The sequence below is a fragment of the Spinacia oleracea genome, chromosome 5, assembly GCF_020520425.1.
Source record: "Spinacia oleracea cultivar Varoflay chromosome 5, BTI_SOV_V1, whole genome shotgun sequence".
Classification (NCBI taxonomy): domain Eukaryota; kingdom Viridiplantae; phylum Streptophyta; class Magnoliopsida; order Caryophyllales; family Amaranthaceae; genus Spinacia; species Spinacia oleracea.
This window is the reverse complement of record NC_079491.1, coordinates 118,962,962-118,987,765: the sequence shown is the minus strand read 5'-3', so window position 1 is coordinate 118,987,765 and position 24,804 is coordinate 118,962,962. Positions and strand designations below refer to the sequence as shown.

The window sequence follows — 24,804 nt, the reverse complement described above, 5'->3', positions numbered from 1 at the left end:
CCGATACCTTTAGTAGATCGTGAAAATTCGAAATATATTGTTGATAGGGTTCGAGATAGATTGAGTGGATGGAAAATCAATCAGCTTTCCTTGGCGAAATGACTGACTGAGTAAGGTCGGCCCTACCCACGTATACAATGCAAACGATGAAAAATTCGAGACGAAAAAGGAACCCCTCTTTTCGACTGGGAAATGCGAGTCTTTTTTGTCGACTTCCCTATTCCCTAGCGTCGCGCTTCCCATGGTACTTAGGCGGCCCGAGAACTTTCATCCTCCAAGATATAACTTGACTTCACTCTATCCGAAGGTCTTCCGTGGAGGATGTGGTTTGCCTATTTCAGTTTGGCAAACGGAACACTTTATCAAGTCATTTTTCAGGAAATGGGAACAGCGACTTAAGCCATTAGTCCAAGAAATGCTTAGCGATTAGGAGACTGCTTCGTCTTAATTCAATCAGGCTAACATCGCCTCCCACAACGCTTTAGGAATTGAAATAGAGAAGGTAATAGCCGAAATAGGATTCGTTTTGGCTACGGCGTCCGGGTTGAGGAACACCAACCTTCTTTCTCATGTATTTACTACATAACACCTCAACCCATAGCGCATTAGGAAGAGTAAATGAGCTTTCTTTAAGTTGAGTTAACCCGGCGGGTTCGCCTAGTGGAGAACGAAGAAGAATTCTGGGCCGAGCTGAAGGAAATAATGCCCTTGGTCCAAGTATGAATTCTATATTAAGTCTAATAAATGCGGTTCAGTATTAATTAACAAGTTAATAAATTCAGTGAGATCAAGTGAGCTGAATGCCTAGCTAGAGGCCGCTTCAGTTCAAGTGGAATTAATGATATTAATCCACAGCTTACTCTTGACTGAACCCGTAGGGTCACACAAATAGTACGTAAACGGATCAAGTATTTAATGGCATTAAATACTCCATCTATGAATATTCGGAACCGACGGATCTTGGTTTCAGTGGGAGCTAAGATCGTCACAGGCAAGAAATGAATACTCCGGAAACGATGATATTGCCGGAAACGGAAATATGGATCGTATCGGAAATATAAATATTATCCAAGTCGTAGATGTTGCCGGAAACGGAAACATGGTACGTATCGGAAAATATTATCGGAAATGGAAATATTGCCAGAATCGGAAATATTGCCGGAAGCGGAAATATTGTCTGAATCGGAAATATTACCGGAATCGGAAAATAATTCCGGAAACGGAAATATTAAATATTTGTTCGAAACGGAAATTAATTCCGGAATCGGAAATATTAAATATTGTTCGTATCGGAAATGAATTCCGGAATCGGAAAATTTAATCGGAAGCGCATCGTACGAATAAGCATCGGACGAGGCCTGCCGGACGAGGCCCAACACGAAGCCAGGCCATCGCCCAGCAAGCCAAGCGCGCCGCACAAACAGCCACGCCAGGCCCAGCGCAAGGCCAGGCCCAGCAGGCTGCGCAACGCGCACAGCGCGCACAGCACGCGCAGCGCGCAGCGCGCGCGGGCGCTGCGTGGGCTGCTGCTCGCGCGCACGCATGGGGGCCCATCGTGGCTGCCGTGCGTGTGTGTGCAAGTGTTTGTGTTCGTGCACGTTTCCTAAAACATGCAGAGTTCGGTTAATGATTAAATTCCTAAATTAATTAAATTAGAGTTCTTGTAGGATTCTAGGTTTAATTAATTTGTATCTGAATAGGATTTCGATTCCCTTTCCATACCCCTATAAATATGAGGCTAGGGCTCACAATTTATAATAAGTTTCAAAGTATTCAAAAAGTGAGTTTTTTGAGAGAAAATTAAAACACACATCTTGCTCATAAAGTGCCGAAATTTTCTAGTACCTTAAGGGCGATTCTAGTTGGTCAATCTTAAGGCGGATCCGGACGTGCTGTGGACTATCTACGGAGGGACGACACTTGGAGTCCTAAAGACTTGTTCTTGTTCGGTTCGGGCGCAGCTAGGGAGGGCACGCAACAAAGAGTATGCATCTAAATTATGCTATATGATTATGTGTAAATAATATGTTGTCCTGGGTTAATGGTTGTTTCCGCATGATCTATGTAATGTCATATGTATCATAACCTAACACGAGCGACTTGATTGCTTTGGATTCATTGTTTTCCGAGTTCGCCTACTACTTCTTTGATTCCAGTTTATTTTGACTTACTTATTTCAGGAAAAATAAGTTCATATAAGATAAATATAAATTCAGATAAGTTTAAATAAGATAAATTTAGAAAAAATAAGAATAATTTTCCAATCAACCAGAAGAGGCCATAGCCCTGCCGAAGTTTAGGTATGTGTATTTTGTTAGCGTTATTATAATAGTGTGATGTTCTTTAAAAACCTCAGTGTTGTTATAGTTTGTAGTATGTAATTGTGTATCACTCTTTTCTTATGTATGTTAAGATAATGTCAAACAACCAAAAAAATATTTATTTCAGACAAAATAAGTTATTTTCAAATAAAATAAGTTCAGATAAGTTAACATATATTTCGTATTAAGATAAATTCAGATAAGATATTTCAGATATAAAAATTACGAAAAAAAACGAATAGAACAGACCATAACTTCAAGTTATTCAACAACCACTTTATGGTTAGCAAAATATAGGTTTTTTTTAAAATTTTTTTTTGATTAAGAAATTAAATTATGGGAGTTCACATTTTGACGCTCCCATCGTTCCTTTATATAAAGATAAAATATACGAAAATGTCATTTTGATTGACTAGACACCTTTGGGCTTTTGGGCGAAATATCATTGTTTTCATACCATTAATTGAAGTTCTCTGCGATAAAGGGGGAGGGATAGCCACGGGAGTCATGGTGGTAGACGGTTCATGGAGTAGGAGCACAGGGAAAGCATGTATGGGTTGATACTTAGATGGTCAAGATCGTGGCTGGGATTGATTAAAGTGTAGGGTTATGAATAATATAAACAATATAATTCATGCGGAAAAACCACAAAGCCAAGAATCCAAATTAATTGCCACATAGTCAATTAGCATAATTAGTATACATACAATGTGATGCGTGCCTTCTCTAGCTGCTCCCGAACCGAACAAGAACAAGTACATGACTCCAAATATCGCCCCTTCGTAGATTGTCCACAACACGTCCGGATCCGCCTTAGATTCAACTAACTAGAATATTCTCTAAAGTTTTATGTGCACTCGGAAAACTCACAATAATATTAGGCAAGTATTAAATTCTCTATTTAATCTAATATGTTAGAATAGTATATTGAATTGCATTATAAATTGTGATCATGAACCATATATTTATAGGGTGGAAATAAAGGAGTTTGAATTCTACTAGGAATCGATTAACTAAATCCATTAGGATTCTAGTTAATTAATAACATTAGAATTTTAGGTTTAATCAAATACTAAGTATTTCAGATTTAACTAAAACATCTAATTTTAGTAGAATTAGGAAAACACGATTACTTGACAAGCAAGCAATCCTAGCCGGGCCAAGGCTTTGCTCGTGTGGCCTTGAGCCCACGTTGCTTTGGTCGTGTAGCATGCAGCCCGCAGCCCACGAGTGGGCGCTGCTGCTTTGCTCGGCCCATGCGCGCTGGGCGTTGGCAGCAAGCAGCACACGACCCACTTGTTTGGTGCTGCTGCTCGGCCCTTTGCTCGCTGCTCTGTGCGCGGGCTTGCTTGTCGCTGGGCCTGGCGCTTGCGCAGGGCCTTGCGTCTCGCAAGCTCGTTCGTCGAGCGTTTGCACGTCGTGCTTCCAATTTGTTTTCCGATTCCGGAATTCATTTTCAATTCGAAAAAATATTTCTATTTCCGATAATATTTTCCGATACGAGCCATGTTTCCTTTTCCGGCAACATCTACGACTTGGATAATATTTATATTTCCATCATGATCCATATTTCTGTTTCCGGCAATATCATCATTTCCGGAGCATTCTATATTTTGCCTTTAGACGATTTCAGCTTCCACTGGAACCGAGATCCATCGTTTCCGAATGTTCATAAATAGAGTATTTAATGAATAACATATTCACTAAAATACTTGATCCGTTCACGTACTATTTGTGTGACCCTACGGGTTAAGTCATGAGTAAATTTTGGAGTAATATATATTATTAATTCCACTTGAACTGAATCGACCTCTAGCTAGGCATTCAACTCACTTGATCTCACTGAATTATTAACTTGTTTAATGAATACTGAACCGTATTTATTAGACTTAGCATTGAATGCATACTTGGACCAAGGGTATTATTTCCTTCAGTCTCCCACTTGTCCTTAAGGACAAGTGTGCATTGCCTAATTCCTTTGTTGCTGGATGCCTGCTCATGAACATAAGGTAAGAGTAGTCATCCGTATTATGTCCAGAGGTATTTTTCGGTTTCAGAGTTTAACTGATCAAATAAAAAGATAATCATAGCCTATGATTCATCTGAGCACGACCATCCATTTTTCATTTTCTAGCTCTAGCTCCGAGTGGCCTTCTACAACTTTCAGCATCTCATCCCGATTTATGGGAGGACAATCCCAATCTTGTGATCTTGAGTTTAGACTTCGTTTGATAGGTGATTACCTGAGCGTTGCTGTTATAGTCTCCTTTTACGGTGCGACGTTTAACAACGTCAAAGTAACCAGTTCTCAAACAACTAATCTCAAATCACTCAGGTATTGAGGATTAGTGTCTAATAATCTAATGACATTTACTTATGACATATTTTCATCTCTTACAGTAAAGTTTCATAAGTCTGTCCGAAACTAATCTTCACAAGTAAGTATCTATGCAAAAACACCTTATGGAGTCGCCTCATGGGCGACTTCACAGGGGGAGATTCTATAGGTACCCCCTTTACGTGTCGCGTGTGACCCGACACTGTAGGTCGGTTTATGTGTCGCCTCTTATGTTGGAGGCGACTCCATAGAGGAAATCTATGGATTTGTATGTACTTTTCTGAGTCGCCTACGTCGTTTTAGGCGACGCATATGGTACTCTATCGTGTCGCCTGCTTCGTTTGAGGCGATTCAAATGGTACTCTATGGTGTCAGCGGCTTAGTTTGAGGCAATTCAAATGGTAGTCTATGAAGTCCCCTACTTGGTTAGAGGCGACGCATATGGTACTCTTTAGAGTCACCTACTTCATTGAGGCGATGTATACGATACTCTATGGTGTCGCCTCCATTGTTCGAGGCGATGCATATGATACTCTATGGTGTCACCTCCTTTATCCGAGGCGATGCATATGATACTCTATAGTGTCGCCTACTTCATTTGAGGTGATGTATATGGTAGGCTATGGTGTTGCCTGTTTTTTAAGAGGCGACGTATACAGTAATTTACGATGTTGCCTATAAAGTTGAGAAGCGACGAAAATGGATGTCGACGATGTTGTAGATGCGCCACATTTTTTTCTAATTGGCCACATTCTGACCTATCGACATTAAATGGCATAAATAAAAATTCAAGCCACTACAATATAATCTCCAACATTGATAAAAGTCATACGTAATACTTTTGTATTTTTACATGTTAGAAAATACCGGACACGAATATAAGAAGTTTATGTCAACTAAGTGTCAAACTGAAATTAATTAACTACAGACAATTATCAATGAAAAATCTACATCATCTTTCACGAACATCATCGATAACTTCTTGAGTATATTCCTCTAGAGTGAAATGCTACATACACAAAACCAAATGCATAGACATATTAGAAACGATGCAAGTACACTCAAACAAACAAGTGCCAATTTAAAGATAAAAATATGAAGCGGTAATTACCTTTTGAAATTTACGTTCCTTTTTCGATACAAGTGATACTATTTGATCCATATACTTCATGACATAATAGACGGACTCAACTACCCCAACTTGTTGAGAACGAGGACACTTAACCACATATAATAAAAAAAATAAAAAAATGATATCGAACACATAAATAAATAAAGTTTTTATTCTCACAGCAAAAAATATAATCTAATAAAAATGTACCTTAACCACCTTCCACGTTAGCTTTGTTTTCCGGGATCATTAAAGTCCTATATGCGCTGAACATCAAAGGAAAAAGAATAACACCAGGTTAATAGGCCATTACTTCGAGTCCTAGCATTCTTTTTTCACCTACCTCATGTAGTTTATTGGTTAATTTAACAGTTGAAGGCTTCATTGGTATATCCAATTATCCAGGCTACAATTCAATAAGGAAAATGCAACCAAACTATTACCCAACAGATGTGTATAGGTTCATGTACTAACTAAATATTAGGTGCAAAGGAACCCATTAGCAGATTTCCAACTAAGTTTAGACAAAAGCTGTTCCATTACCTATCCATTGCCGACACCAAAAAAGCCATCAGAGTGTGGAGGTTTGAATACCAGATTTGTATGTTCAACAAGTTTCAGTCCATCTTTCGGTGCGAAAGACTTGTTGATATCACGATGCAGGTAGGCTGCATCTTCTTTTCCTAGTAACTGTGATTTCATTGCCCACTCCCTTCTCTATGGAGTTTTCTGAAGGCAGATCCAGGTCTTTTCAGGGCAAGGATTGGTATCATGACAAATTGACAACATAGTCTTTTCTTTTTCACAAATATGCAACAGCTCCTAAGAATTTCATGAACTTCAGGCACTGTAATTGTACTATGTCTTCAAAAAATATTTTTGTGAAATGTTATTGGGAAAGAAAGATGCGTAGCAGAACCTGTAGAGACCAAAGTACTTTTTTCCATGTCATTATCTGCTTGAACTGACAAATGGGGAGGGGCATATTGGGTAATGCCATATAATTCAGTTAGTAATATCTCGAGGAGAAAGATAAGTGAGTTAGCTAGAGGAGTAATACATTTGAAAAAAGAATATTTTGTTCAGTACCACTAGATTCCTAGAACACCAAAACTCTAAAACACTACTAGCATGAACCTAAAATTAATATCCTACTAGATTATAGTTGCAAATAAGAAAAAATGCAGCCATACCAAGATCACCCAAGATCTTATTGGGTCCACCCCACATATCCAAATTCGGGATAACTAACACAGACAAGTGACAACTAGTTGGCCAGACCGCTAGATTTTTCCTTGTAAATACTCGTAGTATCTTTATGATTACTTACTGACACAATACACATGTCTTTTCTCTAGAGGCCTAATTTGATTAGCCTACACGTGTGAATATCCACAAATTTTGCCTATAGCATGATTCTAACTAAATGGTACTATGTAATTGTTATGGACATGTTATCTAGAGACCTGTGCCCCCATTGTGCATCTGACACCAGACAATCATTTGTCAAGTGGAAGAACATACGCGAGAGGAGGGAAAATAAAAGTTAGCTCGTATGGCTGGTAATCTGGTGCCATATACAAATAAGAGGTAAAATTAAGCTCTCGCATGAACACATACAAAGAGGAAATGGGAGCAAAGAGCATTCAACATACAATCCAGTTTCAGCACCTAATATCGCACAGCCAGACCACAAGAACTAAATAACAATAAATAAATTAAATAAATAAAAAGTAAAAACACCAAACCTCAATAGCATCAGACATCCCTGGGATTGCAGAAATGTCTCCACCTTAAGAGTCAAATCCAGCTTTTTCTGCAGTGACAAAGTATCAAACTACTAGTGAGAAACTGTACAACAGACACAAACAAGCATGGGAATCAAATTATTTGCACACACTAGAAACAAGTAAGAAATAATATTCTTTGGCAGCCTAAAACATTTCATTTCCTTAGAACCTAATATGTTAGTTCATCTTATCAAACGAAAGTCACCTGTAAACGGGTTTGGGTTTCATCACTTCATGAGCATGGTTGATACAAGCATACAACCCTTCACCCCCCCCCCCCCCCCCACTTAAAACATTAGGAAGGGAGTCATGAGCAACACATAAGCCACATGTATGGATACTAATCCTGTAGCAACGAAGCACATGGATCTCTTGTCAAGGTCTTAACCACTTAAAACAAAATCAACATTCAAATTAGCCACACAAACACACACAAGCCACAGGTATGGATACTGATCCTGTAGCAACGAAGCAAACAAATAAGAACTGCAACAAGAGAAGATTTAGTGAGGAGCAGGGTCATAAACAAAGCAGCGGATTGCTGGCCAGCTCGAACTCGACATATCTCTGTATGGTTTCAGAACAGGAGAGCTCGAAGCAAGTCCAAACATAGTGTGATCACAGCATCTTCAAAGCTCACTATGACAACCTTACCTCTATGCAACTATTTTCTGATATGTCAAACCTGTTGAACTCAAATAACATAGGTTCTTAAACATATTAGTAGATTGCAGAATAAGTGCTCCTCCTTCTTCAAGTCAATATGCAAGAGTATATTAGAATACTGAATATTTTTAGAAAAAGATATAATCACCTTCAGAAATTTTGTGGCACCTATTCGAGACAAAAACTCAGCTTCAAATAAGTAAACCATCCATGAATCATACTTTACTGCTCTTATTGAAGGAAATAATGCCCTTGGTCCAAGTATGCATTCTATGTTAAGTCTAATAAATGCGGTTCGGTATTAATTAATAAGTTAATAATTCAGTGAGATCAAGTGAGCTGAATGCCTAGCTAGAGGCCGCTTCAGTTCAAGTGGAATTAATGATATTAATCCACAGCTTACTCTTGACTGAACCCGTAGGGTCACACAAATAGTACGTAAACGGATCAAGTACTTAATGGCATTAAATACTCTATCTATGGATATTCGGAATCGACGGATCTTGGTTTCAGTGGGAGCTGAGATCGTCACAAGCAAGAAATGAATACTCCGGAAACGATGATATTCCCGGAAACGGAAATATGGATCGTATCGGAAAAATAAATATTATCCAAGTCGTAGATGTTGCCGGAAACGGAAACATGGTACGTATCGGAAAATATTATCGGAAATGGAAATATTGCCGGAAACGGAAATATTGTCAGAATCGGAAATATTATCGGAATCGGAAAATAATTCCGGAAACGGAAATATTAAATATTTGTTCGAAACGGAAATTAATTCCGGAATCGGAAATATTAAATATTGTTCGTATCGGAAATGAATTCCGGAACCGGGAATTTAATCGGAAGCGTATCGTACGAATAAGCATCGGACGAGGCCTGCCGGACGAGGGCCCAGCATGAAGCCAGGCCATCGCCCAGCAAGCCAAGCGCGCCATACGAACATCCAAGGCCACGCCAGGCCCAGCGCAAGGCCAGGCCCAGCAGGCCATGGCAGCGCGCGCAGCGCGCGCAGCAATGGGCTGCGAGCTGTGCTGCTGCTCGCGTGGGCTTGCGGCTCGCGTGGGCCGAGCGGCCGTGTGGGCTGTGCGCGGGCATGGCTCGCACGCTTGTGGGTCATGCTCGTGTAGAGTTTGTGTTCACATACGAAACCTAAATTGTATAGGATTTGTTTGATGATTAAATTCCTAATCCTAAAAGGATAAAATTAATTAGTTAGAGTCCTACTAGGATTCTAGTTTAACTAATTAGTATCCTAATAGGATTCCGGTTCCTTTTCCATACCTCTATAAATAAGGGCCTAGGGTCATTATTTGCAGGTACGATTGAAGTATTCAAAGGGTAAGTTTTTGAATGAAAAATCAGCCATACACTTGCAAACACATAGCCGAAATTCCTAGTAACCTTAAGGGCGATTCTAGTTGGTCTAACTTGAGGCGGATCCGGACGTACTGTGGACTATCTACGGAGGGACGACATTTGGAGTCCTAAAGACTTGTTCTTGTTCGGTTCGGGCGCAGCTAGGGAAGGCACGCTACAACATGTATGCATCAATTCTATGCTAAATGATTATGTGAATATAATATGCTTTCCTGGCTTTATGGTTTTTCCGCATGATTTATGAATTGTCATATGTATCATAACCTAACATTGGTATCACGAGCCTCTTATTATTTTCATAATCTAAATTGCATGAACATGGTTAAATATTACAAATTTGCAAGAATTAAAAGGGGTGATTAATTTTCGTAATTGTTAATTAATTGCAAATTGCGTTTATTTAATTATACGTACGCAGTTTTTCGGCAGTTTCTTCGTTACTCATCCAAATCGAGTGATTTTTGTGTGAATTCCCCATGTAAAAGGCATTCTAAAATTTTGACAAAAATAGAATTTTTCGGCCGAACCCAGTATTCTCAAATTCGAAGCCTAACTATGACTTTACGAAGGTTTTAGTTTTTCGAATGCAAAATTTTGTAAATTTAAGATGTTAAATTAAATATTTGCGATTCTTGTTGATAAATCTTGAATTTTTGATTGACCTACTGTATATTTTTAACAAGTTTGAATGCCTAGCCTTGTTAATTATGCAATCTAATTTGTAATTATGATTAATTTGTTGAAAATTGGAGTAATTTAGAATTAATTTGATTTTCATAATTAGTTATAATTTAATTAGATACCTATGATTAAAAACCACCATAAAAATTGTAAATTTATGTTAAATTTTAAATTTTTATGACCTAGACTTGAATCCATGTTAATCGAAAATCAATTAAATAATAAATTTTTGATTTTTCGCCCTAAAATTATGAAATTAATATTATTTATTAATTTGTCATTAATTTTGAAAATAAATTCTAAATTTTTATGCGATTCGCTCATATAACTTGCACGCACAAAGCAATGGACGCTACATGTTACCCTTAAGGGGTGTTGTATAGTGCGGGCATGCGACGACGAGCAAGGGAGCTCGTCGCCCATGCGGTACGAATGCAGCGAGCAAGGGCATGGTGCACGAGCACAAGGCAGCAGCCCTGCCTTGTGTCGTGGGCTGTGAGCAATGGGCGCATGGGCAAGGGCGAGAGCAAGGCACGAGCAGTCGCGTGTGGGCAGCAAGCGTGCTGCGCCACAGCGCGCACTGCCTCGCGCAAGCGCACGGAGCCTCGCGCGCAGCAAGTGCTTGTTGCGACGTGCGACGAGCGCTGGGCCCAGCGATGGCGTGCAGCGTGCTTGTTGCGATGTGCGACGAGCGCTGCGCCCAGCGATGGTCAGCAGCATGCTTGTTGCGACAAGCGCTGGCGCGCACCTTGCGATGGGGAGCAGCAGCGATGCGACGCAGCGCATGGGCTGCGCGCACATGGCCAGCGATGGCTGTGTGCGTGTGGCCCATGGGCGTGCGTGGCGTGGGGTTGTTGCGTTGCGATTAGATCGTTTTGAAATTTTAATTTGAAATTTTCAGTTTACGTAATTTTAATTAATAAAATTAATAATTTAAATTATTTTCTTGGATTTTAATTTTGAATATTGTAATTATAATAAATTTTATTTATTCTAATTATTTTACTAAAATTAAAATCATGAATTAATTTAAATACGACTGAAATTAAATTAAATTTATGGATTCAATTATAAATTTATATGAGCTTTAAATTTTAATTAAATTTGTATGTTTCCGGTTAGACTAGAAATACATTTTTATGTTTAAAATTAGTAAAGCATATGAATTTATTGGTTTAAGTGGGAGCCCTTTTAGTCATAAACTCTTGATTAGGTCTACAAATCCTTAAGGTTAAAACAACTTGATTAGAATTAATAAGGACTGAATAATTTGTAAATTATTGGTGCCCTTGATTAATGAATGGGTGAATGGTATATATTGTATATGTACTGTTTTGCAGGTTATGAAGTGACTAGTATGGCCCAAATAGGATAGAAAATATGGTCTGCGTACCATTAATTTGAATGTAATTGGTCTAAAGTACCAAAATTGTTTTTCAATTCAAATATGGTCTGCGTACCATCAAATAGTTGTAATTAGTTTAATTATAGCTTATCCTATTTTGGTGCCTCCCACGGAGATTTTCAAGACGGACTTTGAAGTTGAAGCTTCAAGATGAAGTCGGGCCATACTAGATCACATTTATCTTATGCATGTTTTAAGTTATTTATTGCTTTTAAATATGTCTTAAAATGCATGAGATCAAAGCTTGATTATGTTGCATGATTAAGGATTTTAGTTCACTTAAAATCTAACCAATATAGTAAGAGCCTTAAGTTCCAAACTTAAAAATTGAGTTAAAAGGTGCCATGCCAAAATATACACTTGCTTGGATATCCTTTACATCAATCTAGTAATAGTTTTTGCTCAGCGAGGTGTTACATATTGGACCTAAAGGGGCAAGGTACACAAATAATTGTGAGTACATGTTAGTTTTGGTAAAACTCAACGATATAAGTAAGGAGTCCTTTTATGTCGTGGCAAAATCGATAGGTTTACCTAATAAGTTCTTAGACGTACCTATCAACCAAGAATTGTTTCTAGACTATTAGCAAAAGGCTTTTGCTTACCTAAGATGTTTTAGGATTAAGTCGACAAACTGTGCTTAGTTCTTCAATGATTTTAGGATCTTGGAATCATTTTATTCACACCTGCCGGAACACATAACTTGAATAAAATGCTTAATGAACATTGAATTATGCACGTATGCTGGATTTTAAAGTTTATTAAGAGAAACTGTGAATGGTTATTTATTTGTTTATTCTTTTCAATTGTAGTTTTAATTATGGCAAACAACAATTCATTCAACATTCGGTCAATTCTCGAAAAGGAGAAGTTGAACGGGAAAAACTTCCTTGACTGGCAAAGGAACTTGCAAATAGTTCTTATGCAGGAAGAAAAGGAGTATGTCCTGGAAGAGGCGATGCCCGAAGCCGTAGGCGACGGGGTCACTCAGGCAGCCCTCAATCGTTGGATTGATGCCAACAAGGATGTGAAATGTCTAATGCTCGCCACCATGAGTGCAGATCTGCAGAAAACGTTCATCAACTCAGATGCTTTCACAATCATCAGTGAGTTGAAGAACATGTTCCAAGATCTGGCTCGAGTCGAAAGATTCGAGACTCATAGGCAAATTCTTGAGACCAAGCTTAAGAAAGGCGAGCCCGTAAGTCCACATGTTCTCAAAATGATTGGACTCATTGAGAATATGAGTCGGCTGGATCAGCAATTCTCTCAAGAAATGGCTGTAGACACCATCCTCCATTCTCTTCATAACGGGTATGATCAGTTTAAACTGAACTACAGTATGAATAGTCTGGACAAAACGCTCACTGAGCTTCACGGTATGCTGAAAACCGCTGAAAAGACGCTCAAAAGTGATAAGCAAGATGTGCTTATGGTGCGTGGGGGCAAGTTCAAGAAATCTGGAAAGAAGAGGAATGCTAAGAAAGGTGGCAACAAGGCCAGCCCAACTAAGCAAACTGGCGCGAAATCTGTAAAGAGGAAGGTCAGTCAACCCACTTCTGAATCTGAATGCTTCTACTGCAAGAAGAAGGGGCATTGGAAGAGAGATTGCTTGAAGCTAAAGGAAGATCAGAAGAACGGAACAGTCGTTCCATCTTCAGGTATTTTCGTTATAGACTGTATACTTGCTAATTCAACTTCTTGGGTATTAGATACAGGTTGTGGCTCACACTTATGTTCCAATCCACAGGGACTAAGAAGAAGTAGAAAGTTAAGCAAGGGTGAAGTCGACCTACGAGTGGGAAATGGAGCACGGATTGCTGCATTAGCTGTAGGAACTTATTATTTGTCGTTGCCCTCCGGGTTAGTTTTGGAACTGGAAGAATGTTTCCATGTTCCAAGTCTTACTAAAAACATCATTTCAGTTTCTTGCTTAGATGCTAAGGGATTTTCCTTTTTAATAAAAGACAATAGTTGTTCGTTTTATTTTAAAGAGATGTTTTATGGATCTGCTAGATTAGTCAATGGACTTTATTTATTAGATCACGACAAACAAGTTTATAACATAAATACCAAAAGGGCCAAAAAGGATGATTCAGATCTCACCTATCTGTGGCATTGTCGATTAGGCCATATAAACTTGAAACGCTTAGAAAGACTTCAAAAGGAAGGAATTCTAGAACCATTTGACTTAGAGGATTATGGTAAATGCGAATCATGTTTACTTGGCAAAATGACAAAGCAGCCTTTCTCTAAAGTTGGAGAAAGAGCAAATGAACTATTGGGTTTAATCCATACAGATGTATGTGGACCAATGAGTACAAATGCTAGAGGTGGTTTCAGCTACTTTATCACTTTCACTGATGACTTCAGTAGATATGGTTATGTCTACCTAATGAAGCATAAGTCTGAATCCTTTGACAAATTCAAGGAATTTCAGAGTGAAGTAGAGAATCAATTAGGCAAGAAGATTAAGGCACTGCGGTCTGACAGAGGCGGTGAATATCTGAGCTATGAATTTGATGACCATCTGAAAGAATGTGGAATTCTATCAGAATTGACTCCTCCTGGAACACCACAATGGAACGGTGTGTCGGAACGGAGGAACAGAACCTTGCTAGACATGGTCAGGTCAATGATGGGTCAGGCCGAACTTCCATTAGAATTTTGGGGACATTCACTAAATACAGCTGCACTCACTATAAATAGAGCTCCGTCTAAAGCTGTCGAAAAGACTCCATATGAGTTATGGTTTGGAAAGCCTCCAAAAGTGTCTTTTCTTAAGATTTGGGGATGTGAAGTATACGTCAAACGATTAATTTCACACAAACTTCATCCAAAATCTGACAAATGTATCCTTGTGGGCTATCCAAAGGAAACAAAGGGGTATTACTTCTACAATACATCTGAGAACAAGGTGTTTGTTGCTCGAGATGGTGTCTTTTTGGAGAAAGATCACATTTCCAAAATGACAAGTGGGAGAAAAGTAGACCTCGAAGAAATTCGAGTCGAACAACAAACTCTAGAGAATGCTCAAGATGACATTCAGGATGAAACTCAGAGATCTTTAGAAAAATCTGGTGAGAATCATGGTCAATCTAGAAATGTTACCCCGCGTAGATCGCAAAGGTATAGATCTCAACCGGAAAGGTACTTAGGTATTTTGACGAACGAGAGCTATGACGTTCTATTACTTGAAAGTGATGAACCTGCGACTTACAAATAAGCTATGACGAGCCCTAGCTCCAAGCAATGGCAAGAAGCCATGCAATCTGAATTAGACTCCATGTTTGAAAACCAAGTATGGGATTTGGCCGATTTGCCAGATGGCTACCAAGCCATTGGAAGCAAATGGGTTTTCAAACTGAAAAAGGACAAGGATGGGAAACTTGAAGTTTTCAAAGCTAGATTGGTTGCAAAAGGTTACAGGCAAGTCCACGGCGTGGATTACGATGAAACCTTTTCACCAGTTGCAATGCTAAAGTCTATTCGGATAATGTTAGCAATCGCTGCATATTACGATTACGAAATATGGCAGATGGATGTCAAAACTGCTTTCTTAAACGGCGTTTTAACAGAAACTGTGTTTATGACACAGCCTGAAGGTTTTGAGGATCCAAAGAATGCTAAAAAGGTATGCAAGCTAAAGAAGTCAATCTACGGATTGAAGCAGGCATCCAGGAGCTGGAATATACGTTTTGATGAAGCAGTCAGTGACTTTGGTTTCATCAAGAACCCAGACGAATCTTGTGTATACAAGAAGGTCAGTGGGAGCAAAATTGCTTTCCTAGTATTATATGTCGACGACATATTACTTATCGGAAATGACATTCTTATGTTGAACTCTGTCAAGATTTGGCTTGGGAAATGTTTTTCGATGAAGGATCTAGGAGAAGCACAGTACATATTGGGCATCAAGATTTACAAAGATAGATCTAAAAAGATGATTGGACTTAGTCAAAGCACTTATATCAATAAAGTGCTTGATAGGTTCAAGATGGCAGACTCCAAGCGAGGCTACCTACCCATGTCTCATGGAATAACTCTAAGCAAGACTCAGTGCCCAAAAACACTTGATGAGCGTAGACGAATGAGTGGGATTCCATATGCATCATTGATTGGTTCAATAATGTATGCTATGATATGTACACGCCCGGATGTTGCGTACGCACTCAGTGCTACGAGCAGATACCAGTCAGATCCAGGAGAGGCGCATTGGACTGCTGCCAAGAATATTCTGAAGTACCTGAAAAGGTACAAAGATGACTTCCTGGTCTATGGTGGAGATGATGAATTAATTGTTAAAGGCTATACGGACGCAAGTTTCCAAACCGACAAAGATGATTTCAGATCACAGTCTGGGTTTGTCTTCTGCCTCAACGGAGGTGCAGTAAGCTGGAAAAGTGCTAAGCAAAGCACCATTGCGGATTCTACAACTGAAGCGGAGTATATTGCTGCACATGAAGCAGCAAAGGAAGCTATATGGCTAAGGAAGTTCATAGGTGAACTTGGTGTAGTCCCCTCCATTAAAGGACCAATAGCCCTGTATTGTGATAATAACGGAGCTATTGCACAGGCAAAGGAGCCTAGACACCACTAGAGAGTCAAGCATGTACTTCGTAGATTTCACCTTCTACGATAGTTCGTTGAAAGAAAAGAAGTCGAGATAAGCAAGATTGGAACTGATGACAACATATCAGATCCATTGACTAAACCTTTGCCGCAGGCGAAGCACAACTCGCACACTGCAGCTATGGGAATCAAGCATATTGGAGAATGGCTTTGATATCCTTGTTTAATGTTTTAAAGTTTTAGAGTTTAAATCTTTGTAAAACATTATTGGTTTATCATTCACAATAAATGAAGAGAATTCATTTTTCCATTTAATTTGTGGTTTATTAAATGATGAGTCCCTTCAATTTGACGATATATTCAAGATAGACTGTCAGGACCAGTCATGTGACTAAGAAATGTCTATCAAGTGAACTTGAATGTCAAAGGTTGAAAATGGTCCCTAGTCGGAGTTTTCTATAAAATTGGACGCATAGAAAACGTTAGACGATTAGAATGCAAGATGACTAGTAGTTCTGTTTCTTGAACTATGTGGACATGGCAATGTCATAATCATTTGCATAGATACTTACTTTGGGAAGACTAGTATCGGACAAGACCTATGAAACTTTACTGTAAGAGATGAAAATCTGTCATAAGTAAATTTCATTAAAATTATTAGACACTAAATCCTCAATACCTGAGTGATTTGAGATTACTTGTTTGAGAACTGGTTGCTTTGACGTTGACCAACCGTCGCACCGTAAAAGGAGGCTATAAAGGCAACGCTCAGGTAATCACCTATCAAACGAAGTCTAATCTCAAGATCGCAAGATTGGGATTGTCCTCCCATAAATCGGGATGAGATGCTTAAAAGTTGTACAAGGCCACTCGGAGAGCTAGAAACTGTGAAATGCATGGCCGTGCTCGGATGAATCGTAGGCTATGATTATCTGTTTATTTGATCAGTTGAACTCTGAAACCGAGAAACACCTCTGGACATAATAAGGATGACAACTCTTACCTTATGTTCAAGAGCAAGCATCGAGCGACAAAGGAATTAGGAAATGCACACTTGTCCCTAAGGACAAGTGGGAGACTGAAGGAAATAATGCCCTTGGTCCAAGTATGAATTCTATGTTAAGTCTAATAAATGCGGTTCAGTATTAATTAACAAGTTAATAATTCAGTGAGATCAAGTGAGTTGAATGCCTAGCTAGAGGCCGCTTCAGTTCAAGTGGAATTAATGATGTTAATCCACAGCTTACTCTTGACTGAACCCGTAGGGTCACACAAATAGTACGTAAACGGATCAAGTATTTAATGGCATTAAATACTCTATCTATGGATATTCGGAATCGACGGATCTTGGTTTCAGTGGGAGCTGAGATCGTCACAAGCAAGAAATGAATACTCCGGAAACGATGATATTGCCGGAAACGGAAATATGGATCGTATCGGAAAAATAAATATTATCCAAGTCGTAGATGTTGCCGGAAACGGAAACATGGTACGTATCGGAAAATATTATCGGAAATGGAAATATTGCCGGAATCGGAAATATTGCCGGAAACGGAAATATTGTCAGAATCGGAAATATTATCGGAATCGGAAAATAATTCCGGAAACGGAAATATTAAATATTTGTTCGAAACGGAAATTAATTCCGGAATCGGAAATATTAAATATTGTTCGTATCGGAAATGAATTCCGGAACCGGGAATTTAATCGGAAGCGTATCATACGAATAAGCATCGGACGAGGCCTGCCGGACGAGGGCCCAGCACGAAGCCAGGCCATCGCCGAGCAAGCCAAGCGCGCCACACGAACAACCAAGGCCACGCCAGGCCCAGCGCAAGGCCAGGCCCAGCAGGCCATGGCAGCGCGCGCAGCAATGGGCTGCGAGCTGTGCTGCTGCTCGCGTGGGCTTGCGGCTCGCGTGGGCCGAGCGGCCGTGTGGGCTGTGCGCGGGCATGGCCTGCACGCTCGTGGGTCATGCTCGTGTAGAGTTTGTGTTCACATACGAAACCTAAATTGTATAGGATTTGTTTGATGATTAAATTCCTAATCCTAAAAGGATAAAATTAATTAGTTAGAGTCCTACTAGGATTCTAGTTTAACTAATTAGTATCCTAATAGGATTCCAGTTCCTTTTCCATACCTCTATAAATAAGGGCCTGGGGTCATTATTTGCAGGTACGATTGAAGTATTCAAAGGGTAAGTTTTTGAAAGAAAAATCAGCCATACACTTGCAAACACATAGCCGAAATTCCTAGTAACCTTTAGGGCGATTCTAGTTGGTCTAACTTGAGGCGGATCCGGACGTACTGTGGACTATCTACGTAGGGACGACATTTGGAGTCCTAAAGACTTGTTCTTGTTCGGTTCGGGCGCAGCTAGGGAAGACACGCTACAACATGTATGCATCAATTCTATGCTAAATGATTATGTGAATATAATATGCTTTCCTGGCTTTATGGTTTTTCCGCATGATTTATGAATTGTCATATGTATCATAACCTAACACTTATGAAGTTTTGTGTACAAGGTTATGTCAAAATCAAAGTCGACTAACGTCGATATTGAACCTTCAACATGGAACAGAGGTAACGACAATGACTCTCATTATACATGAAAATAAAGCAAGATGGGTGGAGATGGAAGAATCATATGACCAATTCCAAAGTACTCCTTATGATCATATTATTCACTAACCCAAAGAATATTTTTCCTGAAGCTAAAGGTTAAGGGGAACAATATTGATACATAACAGGACCATGAGAGACGCAGATAGGAAGGAAACCTTCCCCAGGGACAAGCAACAATATATTCTATACCATCAAAGAAGCATAACTATATTCAAAATACCTATGTTCAACAACAGAAATTTAGAAGCACAAGGCAAAATACCTATATGCTCGAGTGAAGAAAATTCGATAAAACTCAGAGATTGTTTCCGGTATTCAATCGCCACTGCAACAACGTTACATAAAACCCAAAGTTCACACACTTCATTCATCATAAAACAAATAACAAATAAACAACTAATAAGGTGCTTCAGATACAGAAATAACCATCACCGTAGGATTAATTAAGCTCAAACTAAACAACCAAGTACATTAAAACACAGAACATATATTTAAAGCCTAAATCATCCAACAATGTTAATCATGTACACAATATAGCAACCCCTCAACTCTTATTAATCCATTTAAATTCAAAATTCGAAGCTTTAAGCAACAAATCATAAAATTACTCCTCATTGTAAATAGCAATAATGAACCTACTAACACAAATACAAGCCTAGAAAACTAAACCAAATCACTAAATCAAATTACAAATAGAGAAGAGGAAGAGGACGAAAACGAAGACGGTTTTGGAAGGGTTCTCCGACGGCTTCGTGCGGTGCCCAAGTGATTGTGTCTGAAAATTTTGCAGCAATTTTGTTCTCAATTTGTTGATGGAGGTTGTTCGTGGGGGAGGTTTTTCGCTGATGGTGGTTTTTGGCGGATGAGGGTTTAGGTTGATGGAGGGTTTTCAATTTTTGTAAGGGCTTTTATTTTGGGGAAATTTTTCTGACTTGATGAATCAGTTTACATCATAATGAGTCAAGGATGTGCTTCCTTTTTTTTGAAGTATTTTTTATAATTACGTTCAAAAAAAAGTATTTTTTATAATTTTTTTAAGTGCGTTCAATAGTCTATCCGAGGAGGGAATTTAATAAAAAAAGTTAATTTTTATCTAACAAGTCGCCTATAAATAAAAGGCGACACATAAGGTCAACTCTATAGTGTTGCCTACAATATAAGAGGCGACACGTAAACTATATGTCTCCCCTGCAATGTACAAGGCGACACATAAAGTATATGTGTCCCTCTTTATAGGAGAGGGGACTCGTAAAAGTGTACTTTTCAAGTCCCCTACTAAATAAAAGGCGACTCTACAAGCTTATGTGTCGCCTGATAAGTTGCAGGCGACACGTAAGCCTTTTATTTGGGTTTTTATTTCGATTTATAGAGCCTTATGAGTCGCCTGCTCTATACCAGGGGACTCTAAAAGCTTATGTGTCGCCTATTTGTTTGAGGCGACTCGAAAAGTCCGACTCCATAAGGTGTTTTTGTAGTAGTGAGTTCAAGAAACAGAACTACTAGTCATCTTGCATTCTAGTCGTCTACCGTTTTCTATGCGTCCACCTTTATAGAAAACTTCCGACTAGGGACCTTTTTCAACTTTTGACATTCAAGTTCACTTGATAGACATTTCTTAGTCACATGACTGGTCTTGACAGTCTATCTTGAATATATCGTCAATTTGAAAGGACACATCATTTAATAAACCACAAAATTAAATGGAAAAATGAATTCTTTTTATTTATATAAATGGTTAACCAAAATGTTTTATAAAGTATTAAGCTCTAAAACTTTAAAACATTTAAGGACATCACAACCATTCTACAATATGCTTGATTCCCATAGCTGCAGCGTGCGAGTTGTGCTTCGCTTGCGGCAAAGGTTTAGTCAATGGATCTGAGATATTGTCGTCAGTTCCAATCTTGCTTATCTCGACTTCTTTTCTTTCAACGAACTCTCGTAGAAGGTGAAATCTACGAAGTACATGCTTGACTCTCTGGTGGTGTCTAGGCTCCTTTGCCTGTGCAATAGCTCCATTATTATCACAATTTAGAGCTATTAGTCCTTTAATGGAGGGGACTACACCAAGTTCACCTATGAACTTCCTTAGCCAAATAGCTTCCTTTGTTGCTTCATGTGCAGCAATGTACTCCGCTTCAGTTGTAGAATCCGCAATGGTGCTCTGTTTAGCACTTTTCCAGCTTACTGCACCTCCATTGAGGTAGAAGACAAACCCAGAATGTGATCTGAAATCATCTTTCTCGGTTTGGAAACTTACGTCCGTATAGCCTTTAACAATTAATTCATTATTTCCACCATAGACCAGGAAATCATCTTTGTGCCTTTTCAGGTACTTTAGAATATTCTTGGCAGCAGTCCAATGTGCCTCTCCTGGGTCTGACTGGTATATGAAGGAAATAATGCCCTTGGTCCAAGTATGCATTCTATGTTAAGTCTAATAAATGCGGTTCAGTATTAATTAACAAGTTAATAATTCAGTGAGATCAAGTGAGCTGAATGCCTAGCTAGAGGCCGCTTCAGTTCAAGTGGAATTAATTATCTTAATCCACAGCTTACTCTTGACTGAACCCGTAGGGTCACACAAATAGTACGTAAACGGATCAAGTATTTAATGGAATTAAATACTCCATCTATGGATATTCGGAATCGACGGATCTTGGTTTCAGTGGGAGCTGTGATCGTCACAAGCAAGAAATGAATACTCCGGAAACGATGTTATTGCTGGAAACGAAAATATGGATCGTACCGGAAATATAAATATTATCCAAGTCGTAGATGTTCCCGGAAATGGAAACATGGTACGTATCGGAAAATACTATCGGAAATGGAAATATTGTCGGAATCGGAAATATTGCCGGAAACGGAAATATTGTCAGAATCGGAAATATTATCGGAATCGGAAAATAATTCCGGAAACGGAAATATTAAATATTTGTTCGAAACGGAAATTAATTCCGGAATCGGAAATATTAAATATTGTTCGTATCGGAAATGAATTACGGAACCGGGAATTTAATCGGAAGCGCATCATACGAATTAGCATCGGACGAGGCTTGCTAGACGAAGGACCAACACGAATCCAGGCCCACGCCCAGCAAGCCGAGCGCCCAACACGAAGGCCACAAGCCTCGCCAAGCCCTGCGCAAGGCCAGGCCCAGTGCAAGGCCAGGCCCAGCAAGGCTGTTGGCGCGCGCGCTGAGCGTGCTCGTGGGCTGCGAGGCAGCGCTCATGCGTGTGGGCCGCAAGGCCTGCGCGGAGCGTGCTTCCCTCGTGGTCGTGCGACGCTTGTGTTCGTAACGAATCCTAATCCTATCGGAATTCGTGCATTGATTAAATCCTAATCCTAAAAGATTAAATTTATTATTTAGAGTTCTAATAGGATTCTAATTAATAAATCCATATCCTAGTAGGATTATAATTCCTTTCCATAAACTCTATAAATAGGTGCCTAGGGTCACATATTTACATCGAGATTTGAAGTATTCAAAAGGTAATATTTTCAAGCAAAAATCAGCCAAACACTTGCAACCCAAATAGCCGAAATTCCTAGTATCCTTAAGGGCGATTCTAGTTGGTCAAACTTAAGGCGTATCCGGACGTGCTGTGGACTATCTACGGAGGGACGACACTTGGAGTCCTAAAGACTTTTTCTTGTTCGGTTCGGGCGCAGCTAGGGAGGGCACGCTACAAAGTGTATGCATCTGAATTATGCTAAATGATTATTTGTAAATAATATGTTTCCTGGCTTTATGGTTTTTCCGCATGATTTATGTTTATTCATATGTATCATAACCTAACAGTGGTATCACGAGCCTCTTATTATTTTCATAATCTAAATTGCATGAACATGGTTAAATTTTACAAATTTGCAAAGAATTAAAGGGGTGATTAATTTTCATAATTAATTGCAAATTGCGTTTATTTAATTATATGTACGCAGTTTTTCGGCTGTTTCTTCGTTACTCATCCAAATCGAGTGATTTTTGTGTCAATTCCGCATGTAAAAGGCATTCTAAAAATTTTACAAAAATAGTACTTTTCGGCCGAACCCAGAATTCCCAAATTCGAAGCGTAACAATGACTTTTCGGAGGTTTTAGTTTTTCGAACGCAAAAGTTTGTAAATTTAAGATGTTAAATTAAGTATTTACGATTTTTGTTGATAAATCTTGAGTTTTTGATTGACCTACTGTATATGTTTAACAATTATGAATGCCTAGACTTGTTAATTATACAAACTAATTTGTAACTATGATTAATTTGTTGAAATTCGAATAATTTAGAATTGATTTGATTTTAATAATTAATTAATAATTTAATTAGGTATCCATGATTAAAATCCACCATAAAAATTGTTAATTGATGTTAAATTTTTAATTTTTATTACCTAGATTTGAATGGCAAGAGCCATGGCACACGAGCACAAGGCAGCACGCTGCCCTGTGTCGAGTGCTGTGCGCATATGGGCGAGTGGGCAAGGGCGAAGGGCCAAGGCGCAAGCCATCGGACAGACGCGTGTGGGCAGCAAGCGTGCTGCGCCACAGCGTGCGCTGCCACGCCCAGCAAGCAAGCAGACGCGAGGCAAGCAGGCGCGACGAGCGAGCGGGCGCGCGCAGCGTGGCCTGCACTGCTGCGTTGCGTGTGGCCTGCTACACGAAGAGTCGAGGGGCGCTAAGCCTCGTGCACTCGACGGGGCTTGGGCGCAAGCCCAAGTGCTCGTCGTGTTACGATTGTCGCATTTTAAATTTTAATTTGAGGTTTTCAGTTCAAGTAATTTTAATTAATTTTAAAATTAATAATTTAAATTGTTTTCTTGGATTTTAATTTTGAATATTATAATTATTATAAATTTTAATTTATTATAATTATTTTACTAAAATTAAAAACCTTGAATTAATTTAAATTCGACTGAAAATAAATTAAATAAGTGGATTCAATTATAAATTTATACGAGCTTTAAATTTTAATCAAATTTGTATGTTTCCGGTTAGACTAGAAATACATATTTATGTTTAAAATTAGTAAAGCATATGAATTTATTGGTTTAAGTGGAGCAATTTTAGTCATAAACTCTTGATTAGGTCTACAAATCCTTTAAGGTTAAACAACTTGATTAGAATTAATAAAGACTGAATAATTGGTAGATTATTGGTGCCCTTGATTAATTGCTACAAATATTTATGTGATGCATAACGTGTTTTACTAACCAGCTATGTGGGCCATTCATGATAACGAATGGGTGAATGGTATATATTGTATATGTACTGTTTTGCAGGTTATGAAGTGACTAATATGGCCCAAATAGGATAGAAAATATGGTCTGCGTACCATCAAATAGTTGTAATTAGTTTAATTATAGCTTATCTTACTTGAAGAAAATGGCGCATCCCACGATGAAATTCAAGACGGAGTTTCCAATCCATTTTCAAGACGGACTTTGAAGTTGAAGCTTCAAGATGAAGTCGGGCCATACTAGATCACATTTATATCTTATGCATGCTTTAAGTTATTTATTGCTATTAAATATGTCTTAAATATGCATGTGATCAAAGCTTGATTATGTTGCATGATTAAGGATTTTACTTCATTTAAAATCTAACCAACATAGTAAGAGCCTTAAGTTCCAAACTTAAAAAAATTGAGTTAAAAGGTGCCATGCCAAAATAACACTTACTTATATATCCTTTACATCGATCTTAGTAATAGTTTTCCGCCATAGCGAGGTGTTACTTATCGATACTAAAGGAGTAAGGTACACAAATAATTGTGAGTACATGTTAGTTTTGGTGAAACTCAACGATATAAGTAAGGAGTCATTTTATGTCGTGGCAAAATCGATAGGTTTACCTAATAAGTTCTTAGACGTACCTATCAACCAAGAGTAGTTTCTAGACTATTAGCAAAAGGC

At 38.8% G+C, this 24,804-nt stretch overlaps 1 long non-coding RNA gene across 1 annotated transcript; it reads right to left on the bottom strand.

Moving 5' to 3' along the window:
- Window positions 1-5,456: 5,456 nt before the first annotated feature.
- LOC130461042 (uncharacterized) lies at window positions 5,457-6,880 on the bottom strand. Its single transcript, XR_008921336.1, has 2 exons — window positions 6,314-6,880; window positions 5,457-6,036 (listed from the first exon to the last, which is right to left on the bottom strand). It is a non-coding gene; the product is annotated as an uncharacterized lncRNA (long non-coding RNA).
- Window positions 6,881-24,804: the final 17,924 nt, after the last annotated feature.